This window comes from Tursiops truncatus, chromosome 16 (genome assembly GCF_011762595.2).
Source record: "Tursiops truncatus isolate mTurTru1 chromosome 16, mTurTru1.mat.Y, whole genome shotgun sequence".
Classification (NCBI taxonomy): domain Eukaryota; kingdom Metazoa; phylum Chordata; class Mammalia; order Artiodactyla; family Delphinidae; genus Tursiops; species Tursiops truncatus.
This window is the reverse complement of record NC_047049.1, coordinates 8,567,785-8,586,010: the sequence shown is the minus strand read 5'-3', so window position 1 is coordinate 8,586,010 and position 18,226 is coordinate 8,567,785. Positions and strand designations below refer to the sequence as shown.

The 18,226-nt window shown below is 41.5% G+C and overlaps 1 long non-coding RNA gene and 1 pseudogene across 1 annotated transcript in view; one reads left to right on the top strand and one right to left on the bottom strand.

Moving 5' to 3' along the window:
- Window positions 1-4,596, top strand: part of LOC141276729 (uncharacterized) — a 35,118-nt gene extending 30,522 nt beyond the window's left edge. Inside the window, exon 3 of the long non-coding RNA XR_012326718.1 lies at window positions 606-4,596. This is a non-coding gene — a long non-coding RNA (uncharacterized lncRNA). The remainder of the gene's footprint in view (window positions 1-605) is intronic.
- A 3,844-nt stretch (window positions 4,597-8,440) lies between these two features.
- LOC101323354 (60S ribosomal export protein NMD3 pseudogene) lies at window positions 8,441-9,955 on the bottom strand (annotated as a pseudogene).
- Between the last annotated feature and the right edge of the window lie 8,271 nt (window positions 9,956-18,226).

The following is an 18,226-nucleotide window of genomic DNA, read 5'->3' as shown; positions in this document are numbered from 1 at the left end:
ATAAAAAAAGGCACCAGGTGAATGGGGTTCCTGGTGTGGGATGCAGTCCCTTCCGTAGGGAAATAGCCCCCAGATGCCTCCTCCTTTGCCACCTCTAAGGGGGAAATGGCCCAGTCCTTTGACAGTTGGAGTCACTAATCTATGGATTAAAAAGTTAATGCTTAGCCAAACGTTCTTCATCTTTTGGGATATGGTGTATATTCAATATGGCTCCATGGAGCCAACCAGGAGCCCCTGGTTGACGGAACGATCTCTGTCAGGCTGGAAAAGACAGACACCCTAACTGTTTGACCAACAAATGTATAGAAAACAGTGGCCAGTAAGTAGCAATTACATGATAATCTTATCCAAAGAAAATGTGGGCTCAAATTAAGATGATTTCACCAGGAAAACATTAAGGTATACAAAGAGTTCTTAATAAATAGAAATAAATAGTACAGGGTTTGCGCCATGGTTATTTTCGATGGTTATCTGCTCTCGCTGCCGCTGCTCTGGCTGCATTTTCCACGGGGCTCAGAGCGGCATTTTGCTCTACAAAAACAACTAGCTCCTTTCCAGCCAATGATTACTTCTAATTATGCTTTCCCCTGCCATTATTCTAATAGACCTGTCATGTTGCTTGAAGGACTCTGGCGTTTGGAATATACAACAGCTTTTATGGAGGGACTGCTGGAACACTTAATATAGCTCTTTTTGAATTATCAAGTTCTATCCTTTTGAAGTCTGTGTTAGTGGAACTCCTATTTATGAGATGTGCTGTGCTTAAAGGTTTGCTATTGATGAAGAGGTCCAACAGAGCCTTTATCGTAAGTATGGCAGCATTCTCCCTGAGAGATAAATAGCCGTGCTAAAAGGTATGGTGTGTACCTAGGCTGCAAATTACTAGCCAAGTACCTCCTAACAGTGTACTTCAAAAATACCTTTATGCTTCTTGTTTGTTCTCCTTTCCATAGAGAAGAGTGACATTTCTTAAAACATAGAGGGGTGGAAGCATGCTGGTCATCATTGGTCATCGACATTACTCGGGTTTGAGGAACGTGTTTGTTCCGGCGCTGGGTGTCTGGATATATGCATACGTGTGGCTTACATCCTCTGTGCTTGCTGTTTCAAGAATTTGCTTTTCTTTAAGTTGCTTTAATTTAATGATGGACGTGGTTGGACTCAAGCACTTTTTGGAGGGGGAAGAGGGTTTATGAACAGGGATGCCTGTTCTGGGGAATCTGGAAAACACTACTGAGGACAGAGCAAGGGATCTTCAGGTAGTGATAGGTACAAATGTTGGGCAGTGTCGGTCGGCTTCCGGCCGACTGGGCAGGCGGCAGGTAGGGATCTTAGAAGGGGGTGGCTCGATGGAGACGTCGTCAACAGAAGTGGTTCCCAAAGTTCTGATTATCTGGGCAATTTGATGTCCACCAGCTGGGGTGGAAGTTTCCTTTAGCAGTTCAACCAGGTTGTTTCTTGTAGACCCAAAGTTGTAGGCATTTGAGGCTAAAGTAATTGGACAATGCAGGCCCTTTCTTTGGCCTTGGGCTGCTATCACACAGAAGGACATCGTGCGGTTCACACGCACAGGTATTTGGGGGGAATGGGTGATCTGGCTCCCTCATGGTGTACAGAAATGCACTCGGGATACTCCACGTTTCTACCAAGCATCCCAGATGCAGAGAAAACTCCCTTGGCGGCTGACATAAAAAACACAGAAGCAGGACCATGGAGCAGCTTTTGACCATGCGGCAAGCATTTGCATCGATTCCCCTAAGAAGGCAGCCTGCTCCAGAGTGTTTGCCTAGGGTTTTTCACTTGGAACCTTCATGCATCAGAACTCTGACTACACACTGCCTGTCTAATTCATCTTCACCCATATATTTTACCATTACGGACAGCCTTCCCCTTAAGCTTGTCTATTTACTAGCTGGTGTGACAGATGACAGCGACTCTGAGCCATGTTAGATGGCATTTGTATGGCTCCAATGCCAGAAGCATTCTAAGCGCCGGTGTTGCATATTTATTGATCTCCATATTCCCAATAATCTGAAGCCCGTCACATTTGACAACATTATGTGGAGAGGTCAGCTAGATGGGGCTAATGAACCTGTTTCCAAGATGGATGTTGTTTTCCACAACATTACCCTTGCAAATAGCTGTCAGTGGGGCATTTCACTGTCGGGCCAGGCATTTGAGGATCTTTTTTTTTTTTTTCTTAAATAGTTGGCGTTAACATTAAACAAAACCTGAAGCTATTAAATCATAGTATTTATTTACGATAGAAAACATGGACGCCCTGGCATCTTTCCAAATGAAAATCTTATTAACAGACACGGTGCTTGTGGGAAAGTCCTCAGCAACTGGAGATTGGCTTGGCTGTCTAAAATGCTTGACGGATTAGCCCGAGATGATGTGAAGGACCAAATGGGAAATGGCTGAAGTCTGGAGGATTAAACCAGCAAATAGAAAGGCTTGCTGCAGACCAGAGGCACGTGGTACTTTTGTGACCATGTTTCCAAGCTTCCACACTGCTGCGAATAACCAGCACAAAATGCGCTCAGATTTAGATGAAGATTGACAGGAAGAAAGAAAGAAAGAATAGGAAACAGTATTTGCAAAGAGGATACCGTTGAGTGAAATGCTGCGTGTGAATTAACCACACTGGAAATGCATCGGGAGCAGTAATGAAAATATTAAAGACAGGTTTCCTGCACTTGAATCCAGAGCTCTTTGAAGCCCTGCAAAGGGACATTTAGAGACTTTCACTGTCTGTCTGTCCTGAGGGTGACCATGGCGGACAGTGATCCCAATGGCTCTTCTAAGGAATCCATCCAGGTGGATGTATCTTCTTTAAACATTCACTGAAGAGTTTTTAGCAGCTATGTGCCAATGTGATTTCTGAGAAAGTTATTGTATATCTCAGTAGGGCCACTGAGAATTTTGGGTTCTTTAAGAAAAGCATAGTCAATCTTTAGTTTGAAATGCATTATTTTACAAAGGTAGGTGTATTTAATGGGTTTCTTCATGGCAATGTTCCTCTCCCACTGTATCCCAGAGCAGACACAAACAAGGCTAAATAATGAAATTAATGGTACTTGGCTACTGGCTCATCCAGAACTTTCTTAACAATGAATTCGTTTATTCAGTGCTAGCATTTAGGAACATTAATCCACCACATTGCTTACAGTCACAAAAATTGAAGAACTTCTCAACTTGTTTATTTTGTAGGCAGGATGCCAGAGAAGAGATGATTAACTATTGTGCTTTTTCCTTTAGTGGATCTCAGTACCTCTTCTCATCACACCTTTTTCAGGTTATGCCTTTAGCATCGTGTTGAATGAAGAGGTAGAAAAGAATTGACGAGTTCAAGAGCAGTGAAGTTCATTGCGGGGCAGATGCTTATGTTCTTTTCGGATGAAAAACTTGTTTCTCCTACATACCCCCTCCTCCACTCTCACGGAATATATATACCATTAAGAGAGCATGTTCTCTCTTTGATGAATACCTAAAAGTAATAGGAGAAACAAAGTCAGGTAATGGCAAAAGTCAGCTCCAAGTAAGGTAGAGTGGTACAGCATGCTGCCTACAATTTGCGAGACACAATTCTCATTAAAGAAAAACACTGACAAAAAAGTCATATGTGAGAGATGCAAGTTAAAGCTACCCTAGGCAGCTTTAATTTAGGCATGAGCAAATTACATGAATAGCATTTGCTATAGTAACTAGTAGATAATACGGTGTTTATGTTGCTATTGAGATATCTTGTACTTTACTGGAATAAGAAAAAAAAAAAAGATTTCCAGGAGCACACAGGCGCTGCATGAAGGGAACGTATCTCATAACCATTTTACTTCTTTATTTTACTGTTTATTTATGGTGAAATGGGCACCTACAATTACATACAGCCCTTGGCTTGGTTTGTTGTTATTCGTATTTTCTTAACTGAGGTGTCCCTTTGAAAGCCCAGTCCCTGAGACATCCCTGAAGCTGCCCGGTCTGCCATCTTGGATGCCGCCAGGGGGAGAATTCTGTGGTTGGGCATGGCATGCCGGGAGCTGTAGGCCACCATGGGTCAGATGACTTTGAACCCAAAGGCCAAGAATGCTTGAGAATTCAGGGCAGGACAGATGCCGACAAAGGTTGTGATGTTATAGATTTGATGTAACGCAAGGTAGTGCAATATTATGCATTACGGAGTGCTGGGCAGTTAGCATGATTTTAAAAAGCATTTGAGGTCCCTTCTAGAGACAAGGAAAATATCTCAAAGAGGACTTGTGACGGATGAAATGCAGTTGGTGCACATCTAAGGCTGCAGCTGATGGAGAGGCGGTAGAGAACATAGCAAGGTGCACAGTTGCCATTTTGCGGCATGCGGGAGGCTGGCGGGCAGACCCCAGTAACTCGGGTCCCAATTCGGATTTGGGCGCCTGGCTGCTGACTCCATGGCAGTTCACCCAATAGTTGCTCTGCCTTTCACTGCTGTATATCACCACTTCCAAAGCTGGTTTGGGCAAACTCAGGGTGCTTCCAGACCTTTCAAATTCTTTTTCTTTTTTAAGCTTTGTTTTAACTATAATTTATTTAACTTTAAGTTTACAGACCTTTCAAATTCTTAACACAACATTGATTTATATTAATTTAATTTAAAAACTCATGTCAATTAGGGTTTTTTTCTTTGGGGGATGGAATAGGGGGAGTCTTAAGAAGGGGAAATACAGGGGTAGAGTCCCACCAGCCCCAAATGACTGTGGTGATGGAAACAAAACCTGAATGCACCGAGGTGTCTTCGTCTGCATATTCTTCACTTCACACCCTCCTTTGCACAAATTCATTCACAGTTTTCTCTCCATAAGGTGACGCAGAGCAGAGTAAGCATTGTCTCTGAGGCCAGAAAACCTGAGTTCTAGTCTCAGTTCTGCCCTTTCCTAGGATTGTGGCTTAAAGGAAGTAAGCCATTAATATTCCTCACATGTCAAATGCTCTTAATAATGCCCACCTGATCAGCGGGGACTGCATGAAGCTGGAACACTCTGGCTGAGCATCTGGCTATGAGCTGCATCTCTCAACAGCTGTTCTTTAATGGTGCATCTGTCTTGGCTAGTCCCAGATTCAGGTGACTCATTTGATGTCTCTGGCCTCAGTTTTCTCATCTGCAAAATGGTATCCTTGGCCTTGCCAGCCTCAGAGATGCCCTCCTCCTCACATTCTGCGATTATATGGCATAAGCTTTTCCAGATTCCTAAATGTCCTTCCCTTAAGAAATGTGTGCAAAGACCTTTTGAGTCTTCATGGCCAAATGCAAATTCCTCTTCTCTTCCTGAGTTTGAAGAGCTGCTCCACTCAAAAGTTGGTTTGAAATGAGGTCTTGTGTATATTACAGGTGTGGCTTCTGGGCTGGAAGGAGTGAAGAAATCCATTTGAGCTTTTGCCTTTAGGCTGATAATATGTTTTAATTTCCATTTCACAAATGAAACAATTGAATTTTCCGGAGCTTAAGCGACCAAGGCAAGGCCTCACTACCCTCAGCAGTTTGGTAGCCTCTACCTGCTATACGTTTATTCTCCCGGTGGGGTGTGGGAGGCCGTCACCAGAAGGGGGCAGTTCCAAGGAAAAATGTTCAAAGGGGGAGGCCAGTGCATGCATCTTTACTCAGTTACCGTCAAAACCAATACCGCATCACAGGAGAAGCAGATGGTGGGCCAGGAACCCACAGGAGGTGCGAGGAGGGAGAGGGAGGGGTATTGAACTGCTTGAAGAGCAGTATTTGGTCACCAGATTCATAATTCCCATCCGTCTCCGAAGCCCTTGGTACCTGAGACCCTTCAGCACCTCACCCCGCATCATTGCCTTCAGATCGCAAAACTCATCAGACTGTGAAGCGAGCTGAGTAGGAATCAATTTTTTGTCTAGCCCCAGAAATTCTTTGGAATAATATGTCCAAATGGTTATCTCGTCTGTTGCAATTGGCTTGAAAATATCAGAATTTCTATGAATATTTGTGAGATTTCCATGTACCATCTGGCTCCCTACATGTGAGTGTGCCTACACAGATGCCTGGATAATGTATAGGGAGCCAGCACATTTATTTTTACAGAGGGTAATTATTACAGTCTCTCCTTCCAGAAATGAGCCTTCTGTTTTATGTTTTCAGAGCGGACTTGTGAAATATTAAGATATTTTACTGCCTTAATGTTCTGAATTGTTTGCCTCTCCATCCTGCAATCTAAAACTCATTAACAGTCGAACAATTTAATCAGAATGAATCAAGTTGTGAAATGGATACACCGGCAGTTCACACAGCCATAAAGCATGGCTGAAACTTTTCTGAACAGCTTCATAAAACTTAGAGGCAGCAGGAAATAAATGATTATCCTGGACAATATCAGAGTGAACAGAACCTGGAGCCATGAACTTGGTAATTGTTCCTCCTCACTCAGCACATTTGCTAAGGCTTGGTCTTAATTCATGGGAAGGACCAGTGAGTATAGGGATTTAAATTGCCAGTCCTTCTGTAAAGTTTTTCTCGATTATAAGCATGATCAGGGAAGCAAAGTGAAAGTGGTATGTTAAGCCTGACTTTAAATTCCGGAAGTTTTCTTCTATTAAAAATAGTCCTTGGGGACGCTGGGAGGCTCCAACCCACAGTGTTTGGGGAAGACCTCAATTTCAAGAGTGACTCATTCGTTATACTTTTAAAATATCATTCATCCCAGAATTCTCTCTGCAGAGGTGGGCACGTGTGTTTGGTGGAAATGGGTTTTAGTTTCATTCCTAAGTTTGGGTTGCATTCACATCAAATATTGTCTGACAGAGTCAGTTGTATTATGCATTTGAAGTCAAGGCCACCAGTAGGGCAACCAGTTCGTCCTCAATTGCCTGGAACCCACTGACTCTCAGGCAAATTGGGATGGTTGGTCCCATTAAAAAGTCCCAACTCCCAGATATTTCCTGGCATCAGTGCCTAAAAATTACTCTCCCTTCCAATGTAAGAATTTTGCCTACAGCTTCTTAATCAGATGATTATCCAGAATAGTGTTTTATATATATATAAAGTATATATATATATATATATATATATATATATATATATAGTTCATAACTTTTATCCCATCTTCTTCTGAGAATGAATTGAAGCAACTATGTAGGCATCCAGCACATGTCTGGGTATTGAAGTTTCCCCATCTCTACGTGGTCAGTGAGAACTTGTGAAACAATAAAATACTCTACAGTTTTGATATTATAAACTCAAATTGCACCACCTACACCATGCCTCTTTGTTCATTTTTTTCACTTTAGAAAGCACAGGCCTTTATTCGAAACTTCAGAATTAGGGAGTCTGATCTTAAAAAAAGGAAAATGTTCCATTCAGTACTTACTTAATTTCCTTATTTAGTGGTATATATAGGATTTATGAATTAGCTCTTAGTTCTGGCATGCTTAGTAAGTCTGATCTTGCTTACAGAAATAGGTTCTTAATACTTCATTTTCAGAACACTTTAAAACCCAAGCCAATGCTTTTCCTTCAAGGATGCGGAAGGCATTCCTCATTCAAATCTGATTCATGGTTTTATAAAGCATGAAGATCACTTTTATTACTTCATCATCTATATGCTGGATTCTAATATTCTTTTTGATGGTGATGTGTTCAGTGATAGAAACTTATAAAGAGAGAATTCCTTCTCAATTTGTAAACCAAAAATTTAAAAGCAAAATCCCTGAAGTGATAGGAAGACATTTTTATGACATAAACAGCTACTTCACTAAGCTGCTGGCAAAAGCCTAAACGACAAAGGTACAAATTGTTATTTAACCTTTAAATACTGTTTGCTACAAATCTACAAATATTTTAAATATACTTTCTTCTGCAGTGAAAATTAAGATAATCCCCAGCTTAACAGCTTTTGAAGATGCAAATATTACGAATAAAAAAGATAACTTTCCTAGTGAATATCCAATGATAAACTGAACCCTAAGGTTTTTATCCCAAGGACATAAAAATGATCTAAATTGGACTAAGTGCACGGCAAGTTCATATGAAAAATGATTCTTCATATGCTCTTCTACTAAAGCTATCAATATAAAAACAATCTAAAAGCTTGTTTTCTGCTTGAAGATTTAGGTAACCTCCCAGGAATCACAACTTGTGAGCTTTTAAACCCAGAGCTATAGTATGTGAAAATACTAGTGCCTCATAAAAAAGCAAGCTGATAAAATTCCATATGTAAATAAATATCAGTAATAATTACATTCTGCATAATATTTTTTAATCTAAAACTTCCAAACCATCAACCTTTTTCAGTGCTTCGAGTGAGCAATCAAAATAGTCATATTTATTCAGGTTTAAAACTACATTTCTCTTCTCTCAATATGAAGGCGTAGACAGAATAGACAGTAAAATTATTTTGTCCAACATTCTGAGCCTATGGATGTGGAAACCATCTACAACATGATCTCATTAGGTCATCATCGATTCACCTTCTTCACCAGTAGCATCTTGGGGAAATGTGAAGGTCTTCAAGCATCTCAGCCAGACTAATTCGAGGTGCTCCTTCATCATCTGTGTCACTTTCCACAGGAATCGTTGAATCTCTATAAATATTCACACTTTTTCTAATTGCCTCATCTTCTTCCAGATCTTCAAGGAAATCTGGGTATTGCCTTTCATCATCTGTATCCATGTTTTCTCTATCTCTTGCAAGCTCTTTCAGTTTCCGGTTTCTAAGACACTGACGTTTGGTACGGTCATAGCTCTTCTTGACTAGCACCACATCTAGGACTCTATCTGATTTCATTTTGTTGATATGCTCATCATTTAAGTTACAGTTGGCCAGATCAAACCCCAACACCAGGTCTCCAGGATTCAGAAGATGTCCCAAATGAGTACGACAAAAATACTGTTTATCTGTACTCATTTCAGATGTTTTCTGTACCCAGACTTCCCCGAGGGTATGCTTTTATGATACCATTCCAGCACCTGCACTGCGTTTTAGATCTCGGACTATGCTGCATTCCATAACAATAAACTCCTCTAGCTGTTTGGGATGTGGCATAAACTATTGAAAGGGTGACTCCAGAAAGCGCTCCCATCAATATCTGCAACTTGTAGGGTATTTGGATCTATGAGATGGATGACGCTGGTTACTCGAATACACACACAAATCTGGTTCATGTTTCCCAGGATTTGTGCCAGTCTTGCAGACAGACAAACAACATTATCCTTGCATATTGGAACAATTTCCACAGAAAAGGTGCTTTTGTAATTGTATGTGTTACTATGGATATCCTGAGAGATCAGTCCCTGTGAGGCTTTGTATCTAGTGGGAACAGTACACTGAAGAAATTCTACCATCTTCTGAGCATGTTGTTTTGAGGAATAATACAAATCCAGCCCATCATGAATCTCTTTGATACGAAGTGTATTCCGGTGCATGCCACATTTCAAAATCAGCTGTTCTAGACAGTAGAAAGTTCTTTTGTGCAAAGTCGTTTGCCTGACTTGCACCACAGCCTTCCAGAAATCCTCAGCTTCCACTCTGTGGCAGTCTCCACACATCCGGGCCTGAACAACATAATCCGCCACAAACACTTGCTGAAGGATAGCACCATTCATCACCTCTTTCTGAAGAGTTAGTTTAACTTTAAGTCTCTTAGAACGGGGCTCAGTCCAAACAAAGCTTGCATCTACAAGACGTATGTTACTCAGAGGAGCTTTGAATATTTTCAAACACAAAGCAAGAAGTTCCTTGGATTCTAAGGCACGTTGTGCCCAAGTTCCTGGTGGCTGGAAATATCTTTGACATTGTTTGCTGAAAGATAGAGAGACTTGTTTCGGAATGCCTTGGCTGATATCTACTTTACTTCGCAGGCAAGCCACACAAATACTGGCAGGATTTGGACTAATCGGGGCACCATGGTCGCAGCACAAGATGTGTCCAGGTGTGTGCTTCACGGGTTCTGTCATATACTCCATTTCTCTGTATATCTTAGCGCCTCTGGGCCAGACCCAGATGTGCTGAAAAACCGCGGCAGGACCAGTTCCTATCGCCCAGTTCTTATTTTGTAATTTGCACCAGCAAAGCACCATTCCTATTCCACACAGGCTCGTGCGGCCCAAATATAGAAGCCCTTACAGTCTCGTCACTCCGTTTTCTTTCTCATTATTAAGCTCTCACTTTCAGGGTTGGGTTTATTGGACAGACCTGGGCTTCTCAACATCCATTCGTACTCTTTTGACTGTTCCATCAGATGAATTCTAACTTCACCACCTCCTAGCTGTGTCACCGTGGACAAACGCTGTCCCACATTATGCCTCAGTTTTCTCCTCTGTGAAGTGAAGATAGTAAGACTGAAGCTGTAGAGTTGCCATGTGGGTCACCATATGTACAACCCATAAGGGAGAAGTACTTTGGGTGTCAGAACATGCCTGACCGTGATTTGGCCAAGTCCAGCTGGGAGCTCTGGGCTGTCTCTGGCAGGCAGGGGTCCATTAGTGACTGATTGGGACATGCTGATTTTAGTGTAAGCACAAACTTCTAATCCACAATTTCAGGGGCCCCTCATGACCCACGGCTAGAGAGTCACCATCAGAGAAAGGGCCTGCTCAGTTCTTTGTGAATTATTTCTTGACTTGTGGAATGATAATTTTATCGCGCTTTGTACATAGAACCATCCCTTCCCAGTTCCCTGAGATTTTGGTTTACCTGGGTTTACTTCTGAATACTTCCCCTAACTACCCCTCACTGGATTAATCAAGATTTGGAAGTGATATGGGTTATTTCTGTTTGTTTAGTGGCTACCTTTAACATTTTAACATGCATACTTCTATTAACAAATAACAAAGTTTCTCAGTATTTTATCCTTCTTTTAAACTATGAGATCATTAAAACATTACACATAGCCAGCAGTAACAATAACATTTTGGCAATGTTATTTCATCTAACCCTCTCATTATTACTATTATTACTATTGTTATTATTATTATGGAATATTTTATAGAAAATCCCAGATGTCATGTCTCACCACTTAGAAATACTTAGCCGACAAGAAAATTTTCCCCTTAATATAACCACTATGCCATTATCAGCAAACAAAATGAGCAATAATTTCTTAATATGATCACATATCCTTTCCATACTTAAATTTCTCCAGTTGTCCCCAAAATCTTTTTACAGATGGTTTGTTTGAATAAGTGGCCAAATGTGGTTTGCATATCACAGTTATATTTTGAAGAAAACATAAAATGCCCTATGGCCTGGATTTTGCATGTTCTTTTACTTGGTGTCCTATAATTTGTTCTTTTATTCCCTGAGGTATTATAAACTTGTGTTTAAATTCAGTGACTATTTGAAATTCAGGACTTTTTGTGTAGTAACACTTCAGAGATGTTTCTGTGTACTGATTGCATCACATCAAGAGGCACAGAAATATCTGGTGTCCCATGGTTTTATTGATACTAAGATTGATCAGGGTTCAGGTGGTAGCAGCTAAGTCTCTCATTATGAAGTTCTCCATAAAACTTTGCACAAAATGCTTTTAATTATTTTTAACTTTTTAAAGTTTTTTTAAATTTTTAAATTTAAATTTAAATTTTTGGCTGCATTGGGTCTTCACTGCTGTGCACGGTCTTTCTCTAGTGGCGGTGAGCGAAGGCTGCTGTTCGTCGTGGTGTGGGTTCTTCTCATTGTGGTGGCTTCTCTTGTTGCAGAGCACGGGCTCTAGGTGAGAAGGCTTCAGTAGTTGCAGCACATGGGATCAGTAGTTGTGGCGCATGGGCTTAGTTGCTCCGTGGCATGTGGGATCTTCCTAGACCAGGGTTCGAACCCCTGTCCCCTGCATTGGCAGGAGGATTCTTAACCACTGTGCCACCAGGGAAGTCCCCGTAAGGCTTTTTTAAAAAATTGTTAAATATATATAACATAAAACCTGTCATTTTAACTATTTTAAAGTGCATCGTTCTGCGGCATTAAGCAGATCCACAATGTTATATAACGATCGCCACTATCCATTTCCAGAACTTTTTCATCATCTGAAACTGAAACTCTTTACTCATTAAACAATAACTCCCCATTTCTCCTCCTCTCCGGCTCCTGGCAACTACCATTCTCCTTTCTGTCTCTGTGAATTTCCCTTTTCTAGGTACCTCATATAAGTGGAATCATACAGGACTTGTCCTTTTGTGGCTGGCTTATTTCCCTTACCATAATGTCCCCAAGGTTCATCTGTGTTGTAGCATGTGTCAGAATTTCATTCCTTTGTATGGCTGAATACTATTCCATTGTATAGATGGCCACGTTTTGTCTATCCGTTCACCTGTTTATGGACACTTGGGTTGATTTTGGCTATTGTGAATACTGCTGCTATGAACATGGGTGCACTCACTTAATGCTTTTATTATTCACCGATGATATTTGTCTAGATCCATCATAGGCATAGCTCGTTTTCCTGTGCTTGGCTTTATTATGCTTTGCAGATATTGCATATTTACAAATTGAAGTTTTGGGCAACCCTGCATTGAACAAGTCTACTGGTGCCATTTTTCAAACAGCATTTGCTCACTTTGAGTCTCTGTGTCACATTTTGGTAATTTTCACGATATTTGCAACTCTTTCATTGTTATCACATTTGTTATGGTGATCTGTGATCAGTGATCTTTGATGTTACTATTGTAATTTTTTGTTGTTTTGTAATTTAATTAAAGTATGTACATTGTTTTTTAGATATAATACTGTTGCACACTTAATAGACAACAGTAAACATAACTTTTACATGTACTGGGAAACCAAAAAATTCATGTGACTCACTTTATTGGAATATTTGCTTTATTGTGGTGGTCTGGAACTAAACTTGCAATATCTCTGAGGTGTGCCTGTATTTCATTTTAGGTCACACAATGGTGATTTTCTAATATTTTCTTTTTACATACCAATTTTCAGAATAGTGGTTTGATGTACCAGTATCCCACAAAGGTGACCAATGAGGTTTTGGGTTTTGTAGCAGTCTTTTTTTTTAGCTCCTCGAGTTAGTTCTTCTGCTCTTTGACGCAGCTTCGGTAGTCTTTTGTCACTTCTTTTATTTCTGGCACAACAAAGTGTCCCAGACTCATCTTGTATATTTCCTACCTGAAGGGAAAAAATCTCCTTTTCTCTGTTGTGCTCACCACTCTGCTCTCAATACTTCACTTCTGGACAGCAAATGTGTGAGTTTTTCCCACATCGAGCAATTCTCCAATTCTCTGTGGACACCATTGGAGTGTCCTACAATTTAATTCAATTCTGACACTATCCACCTGGAGATAGCATCAGATCTCCCAGGGGCTCAATCCCACAAGACCCTCTCTTCTCCCACTTCAGACAGCAATTGCGAGTCCAGGTTGTCACCTGTGCTTCTGATTGACTATAAGTTGGAGGTTCCCATCACCCCTCCTCATGTTCAGTATTTACTAGAATGGTTCATAGAACTCAGGGAAACATTTATGTTTATCTGTTTATTGTAAAGGATGCAATTCAGGCATACCCAGATGAACGAGAAGGGGTGTGGAGATTCCATGTCCTCTTTTTAAAAATATTTATTCATTTAGGCTGCACTGGCTCTTCGTAGCGGCACACGGGATCTTCGTCACGGCATGCGAACTCTTAGTTGCAGCATGCATGAGGGATCTAGTTCCCTGACCAGGGATCGAACCCGGGCCCCCTGCATTGGGAGCGCGGAGCCTTACCCACTGCGCCACCAGGGAAGTCCTCCATGTCCTCTTCACACAGGCATGCCACCGGCCCCCCCACCCCTAGCACCTCCATGTGTTCACCAGCCAAAAAGCTCACCAAACCCTGTACTTTTAGAGATTTTTAATGGAGGCTTCATTTTGTAGGCATGATTGGCCATTGGGTCCAATTCAATGTCCAGAGGTTGGGGTGAAGCTGAAAGTTCCAGTGCTCTAGTCACATGGATAGTTCCTCTGGCGACAAGCCACTATCTGGTGGTTATCTAGGGGCTTTCAGAAAATCACCTCATTAACGTAAGCTCAGGTGGGTTTGAAAGGGGTTTGTTAAGAATAACAAACGAGGGGCTTCCCTTCCCTTCCCTTCCCTGGTGGCGCAGTGATTGAGAGTCCGTCTGCCGATGCAGAGGACACGGGTTCGTGCCCCAGTCCGGGAAGATCCCACATGCTGCGGAGCAGCTGGGCCCGTGAGCCATGGCCGCTGAGCCTGCGCGTCCGGAACCTGTGCTCCGCAGCGGGAGAGGCCATAGCAGTGAGAGGCCTGCGTACCCCCCCCCCCCAAAAAAAAAAAGAATAACAAACGATACTCCTTCCACCTTTATAATTCTTATCACTTAGGAAATTCTAAGGATTTTAGGAGCTCTGTGCCAGGAATGGGGATGAGACAATATATATTTCTTACTATAAGTCACAATATCATGCTACTCATTTCTGAAATCAGCCATTTTTCCAATGAGACTTGGTTCTTTTGGGGTATGGTACTTAGACACCACAATCTGGGTACTTGGTGTGCCCACTGCTAGAGGCTTGTCACTGTTTCAGGCTTTTTAGCTCTTTAGAGAGCTAAAACGTATGTTTTCTTAAAGAGAAAAGTTATAAATTCATCCTGATATTTTAAATTCAAAATTAGGATCATAGTCTTCTTACTCCTTTGATTTTATACTTGTATATCTTTTATAATGAAAATCTTGGTTCTGTTAAATTAACATAATTATTTTATTCTAGAATATATCTATAGTGGTTTCAAAATAATATCAACATTTATATGATAAGATTGGACATAGTTTCAGATTTCTTTTTTCTTTCTTTTTTCTTCTGTTTTTTTCTTAGATTATATCCCATTAGGGATGTACAATCAAACATTGCGCTTTAATATCAATCAAAGTAAATTTTGTCCCTCTAGTGTGTGTACCACCACCGTGACAGGCACTTAGGCTCATTTGTTTCAGTGTGCTTTCAATTTTTAGGATTTGTTTCTTTTTTGAACAAAGAAAAAATTAAAAAGTTCTAAAGTAAAAATAAAACAAAAACTCTATGTAATATATGTTACATAATATATATTATATTTTAATTACGTATAATAGATATATCCACAGAAGTATTGCTTCCGTCCTTTCCTCTTCTGTTTCTTCCTTCCTAATGAAATGTAACCGTTTTCATTAGTTTTTGGCTTGTGCTTCAACTGTTTCCTTTTGAAATTATGCCGCCGCCACACCCACCACACACACACTGTCTCTTTTCTTAGACAAAAGATGCATGCCTTTTAGTGTGCTTGGTGCTGTGCTGTGCTGCTACGCTACGTGTTGGGCGTATGGGTTATTTGCATCATTTAGCTGTTATGATCAATGCTGAAATCAATAGCCTCGTGATTACATTGCGTTGCATTTTTGCCACTGTGTCTTTGGGATAGGTTGTTAGAAATGGATTACTGGGTTCAAGGGCAAATGCAGAGTAAATTTGTTAGGCAGTGCCCAATTCCCCTCTATAGAGCTTTACCATTGTGCACCCCTGTAACCCTGCAACGTGTGAGCCCGCCTGTTTCTCCACAGCATCAGCATTATCAAGAGAGCACATTGTAACACTGCTTTAGCTACTAGGAACGGTTACAACATTAATTTTTATCTTGAGGTTCCCGTACCACATGGAAAGTACAAATTTGGACTCCTCACCTCCGTATGTTGGGGTTTTTATTTCTTGGAGGATGGGGGAGACTTTCCCCCCACCTAGAGCCTCATCAGAGTGCAGTATTTCTCTGATACTTCCTAGGGTGGGAATTTTCTAGTCACATTTTGTTGGAGGGGCAACCTTTGGAGGCCCCTCTATTATGCTATGCTGTGTCTCAGTTTGGGACACAGACAAGGCCCAGACCCCTGTCCTCATTTGGGTGTTCTGCCCTCAGCCCTGAGCTGTGGAGCCTATATCTGGATCTATTACTTACTTGGGCACCAAGTTTTCATCTTCTGTGTTTATCACTGTGGTTTTGAAGGCCCTCTTTAATTCTGGTACCTGGAGATTTCTCTTCCTTTCTTTACAGCCTATCTGTATACGGTATTTTCTGCTTACATTTTATGTACGCATTTCTATGTCTAATGGGTGGGAGGGGGTTCTTCACAATCTCAGGTCTCCATGTTGCTGGAGGAAACTCAATGCAGATTTTTATAAAAGTTATGCCAAAGCAGGGAAGTAAAATGGAAATTGGGAGTGAAGGGATTATTTGCTATGCAGAAGTATCCTTTAAGAGTGGACTTCTCCTAGTGTGTTGAAACTAAAATTTTTTCTGTAACCAAATTGAGTTTGTAAATATTATCTAAAACGGGGTATACCTGTTATGCAAAGATGCTGTCTCTCTCCCCGATGTGAGGACACTGGGCCATGGGCTATACATTTTTGCAGTGTAGCCCTGATCAGAGAGAAAAAAAAAAAAAAATCACTAAATTATCTTTTTGGCCTCATTCCGAAGTTCAAACTCCAAACACACCACAAAACATACTATACCAGCTAGGCCTCTGGGAGCCAAGGACCTGGTATGAACAAGAAGGGCAATACAAGATTATTTCAGTCTAAGGAGAGAGATTGAGCTGAGCTATGTGTGTAAAAGAGACAGTTGTAGGCAACAGGAATGCAATCAAGAGGCCTGGGCTTTGCTTCACTGTGAACTTAGGTCATTTGTACCCAACCGTCTAGCTGCCCATTCATTTCTCTACCCATCCGTCTATTCAGCTATTTATCTACCCATTCAAATACCAATCTAGCCTTCCATCAATTCATCTGTCCATCCATCCATCTAAACATTCATCCACCTGTCCATTAATCCATCTATCCACCTGTCCATCCATCCATCCATATATCCATCATTACCAAACACCCACAGTTACTAGGGACTAGAACCCAAATACGAAAGACACTGTCTCTCCCTCCATGGGACTCGGTGTGTTATGGGTAGAATGTCATACAAATAATTACTGTGTAATAAGATAATGACTGCAGAGGAGCCCTATCGCCTCTGTGCTGAGAGTGAGAGCACTTTAGCTTGTCTAGAGTCAGGAAAGTCTTCTCGGACGAAGCCTTTGAGTCAGGTTCAAACTCAGGCTTGAGTTCAGACCTGAGCAGGGAGTTGCCCATTACCTCTGGCCTCAAGTTCCACCTCACCTGTGCAAGGGTGGCATGGGGCCAAATGACATCCATCTAAAGATCTGTGCTTTCATGAGTGGCAGCTGAAGATTTTGTACTGGGCACCAACAAGAGGCATGGAGGGCTAGTGGGGAAGCAGAGCCAGTTCAAGACTTGGCTGGGATTGGGGCGTCCCATCTCCGAGGGGCCCCCAGACTTTGTCCAAGAACTGGTTATTGCCCATGGGTAGCTGGAGGAAAAGCTCGCTGTCCCCAGTTACTTGTTTCCTGGGACAAGGCTAGAAGTGGGCTTTCCAGACTTGTTCTGGGCCCTGGGCCCATTGTCTGGAGTGTGACAGGAACCCCATGAATTTTAATAGCCTCCATTCAGAGTGATTAAAACCTTAATGAAATTTAATTATCTTGATGTTAAGCATTTTGTGTTAAGTTATTGCATTCTGACCACTCATGGTTCGCTGCAAGCTCAGGGCAGCATACCTGCCTCTGCCTTAATGGAAAGGAAAGTTGAATATATTTAAATGAAATTTCCCCCAAAATAATTGCCTTCAGTGAAACACCAAGCAGTCATCAGGATTGAATTTATGAATCGGGCGGCTGCAGATGAGAGCTACTGTGTTGGGAATGGTTTTCATTAATCCAGGGTCTCCAGAAGGAGCAATGTGAAAAGTTCAGAATGTAAGTGACAGGTGTTTATGGTTCGCAATTGCATTAAACAGGCTCTTAAACGCAGGTTAAAGGCCTCCGTGAAATATAGAATATACCTTAAAATGTGGCCTAAATTTTTGCCATTTTGGACTTTGCATTACTTACCTACAGAATTAGCAGGGCTTTCGGTTAATCAACTGTCGGCGTAAATTGTGGTTGAGCAAAATGCTCAACCGGTATAAATACCGGTAAGCACAGTTTGCTTGGCCTGTTGCATTTTTTTTTTCTTTCTTCTTCCCTTGGGCCTTCCAAAGGCCTTCAGCTGATGGAGAGCTTTTAATTTCACATTTTGGCCCCCACCGCAGGTGATAAACAAAGGTTTCCCCGCTGCTCTGGCTGGGGTCAGTTATCCGGCCTCCCTCCCCGTAATCACACACAAAAGGTGCCTGAGATCCACAGCTAATTTGCGGCC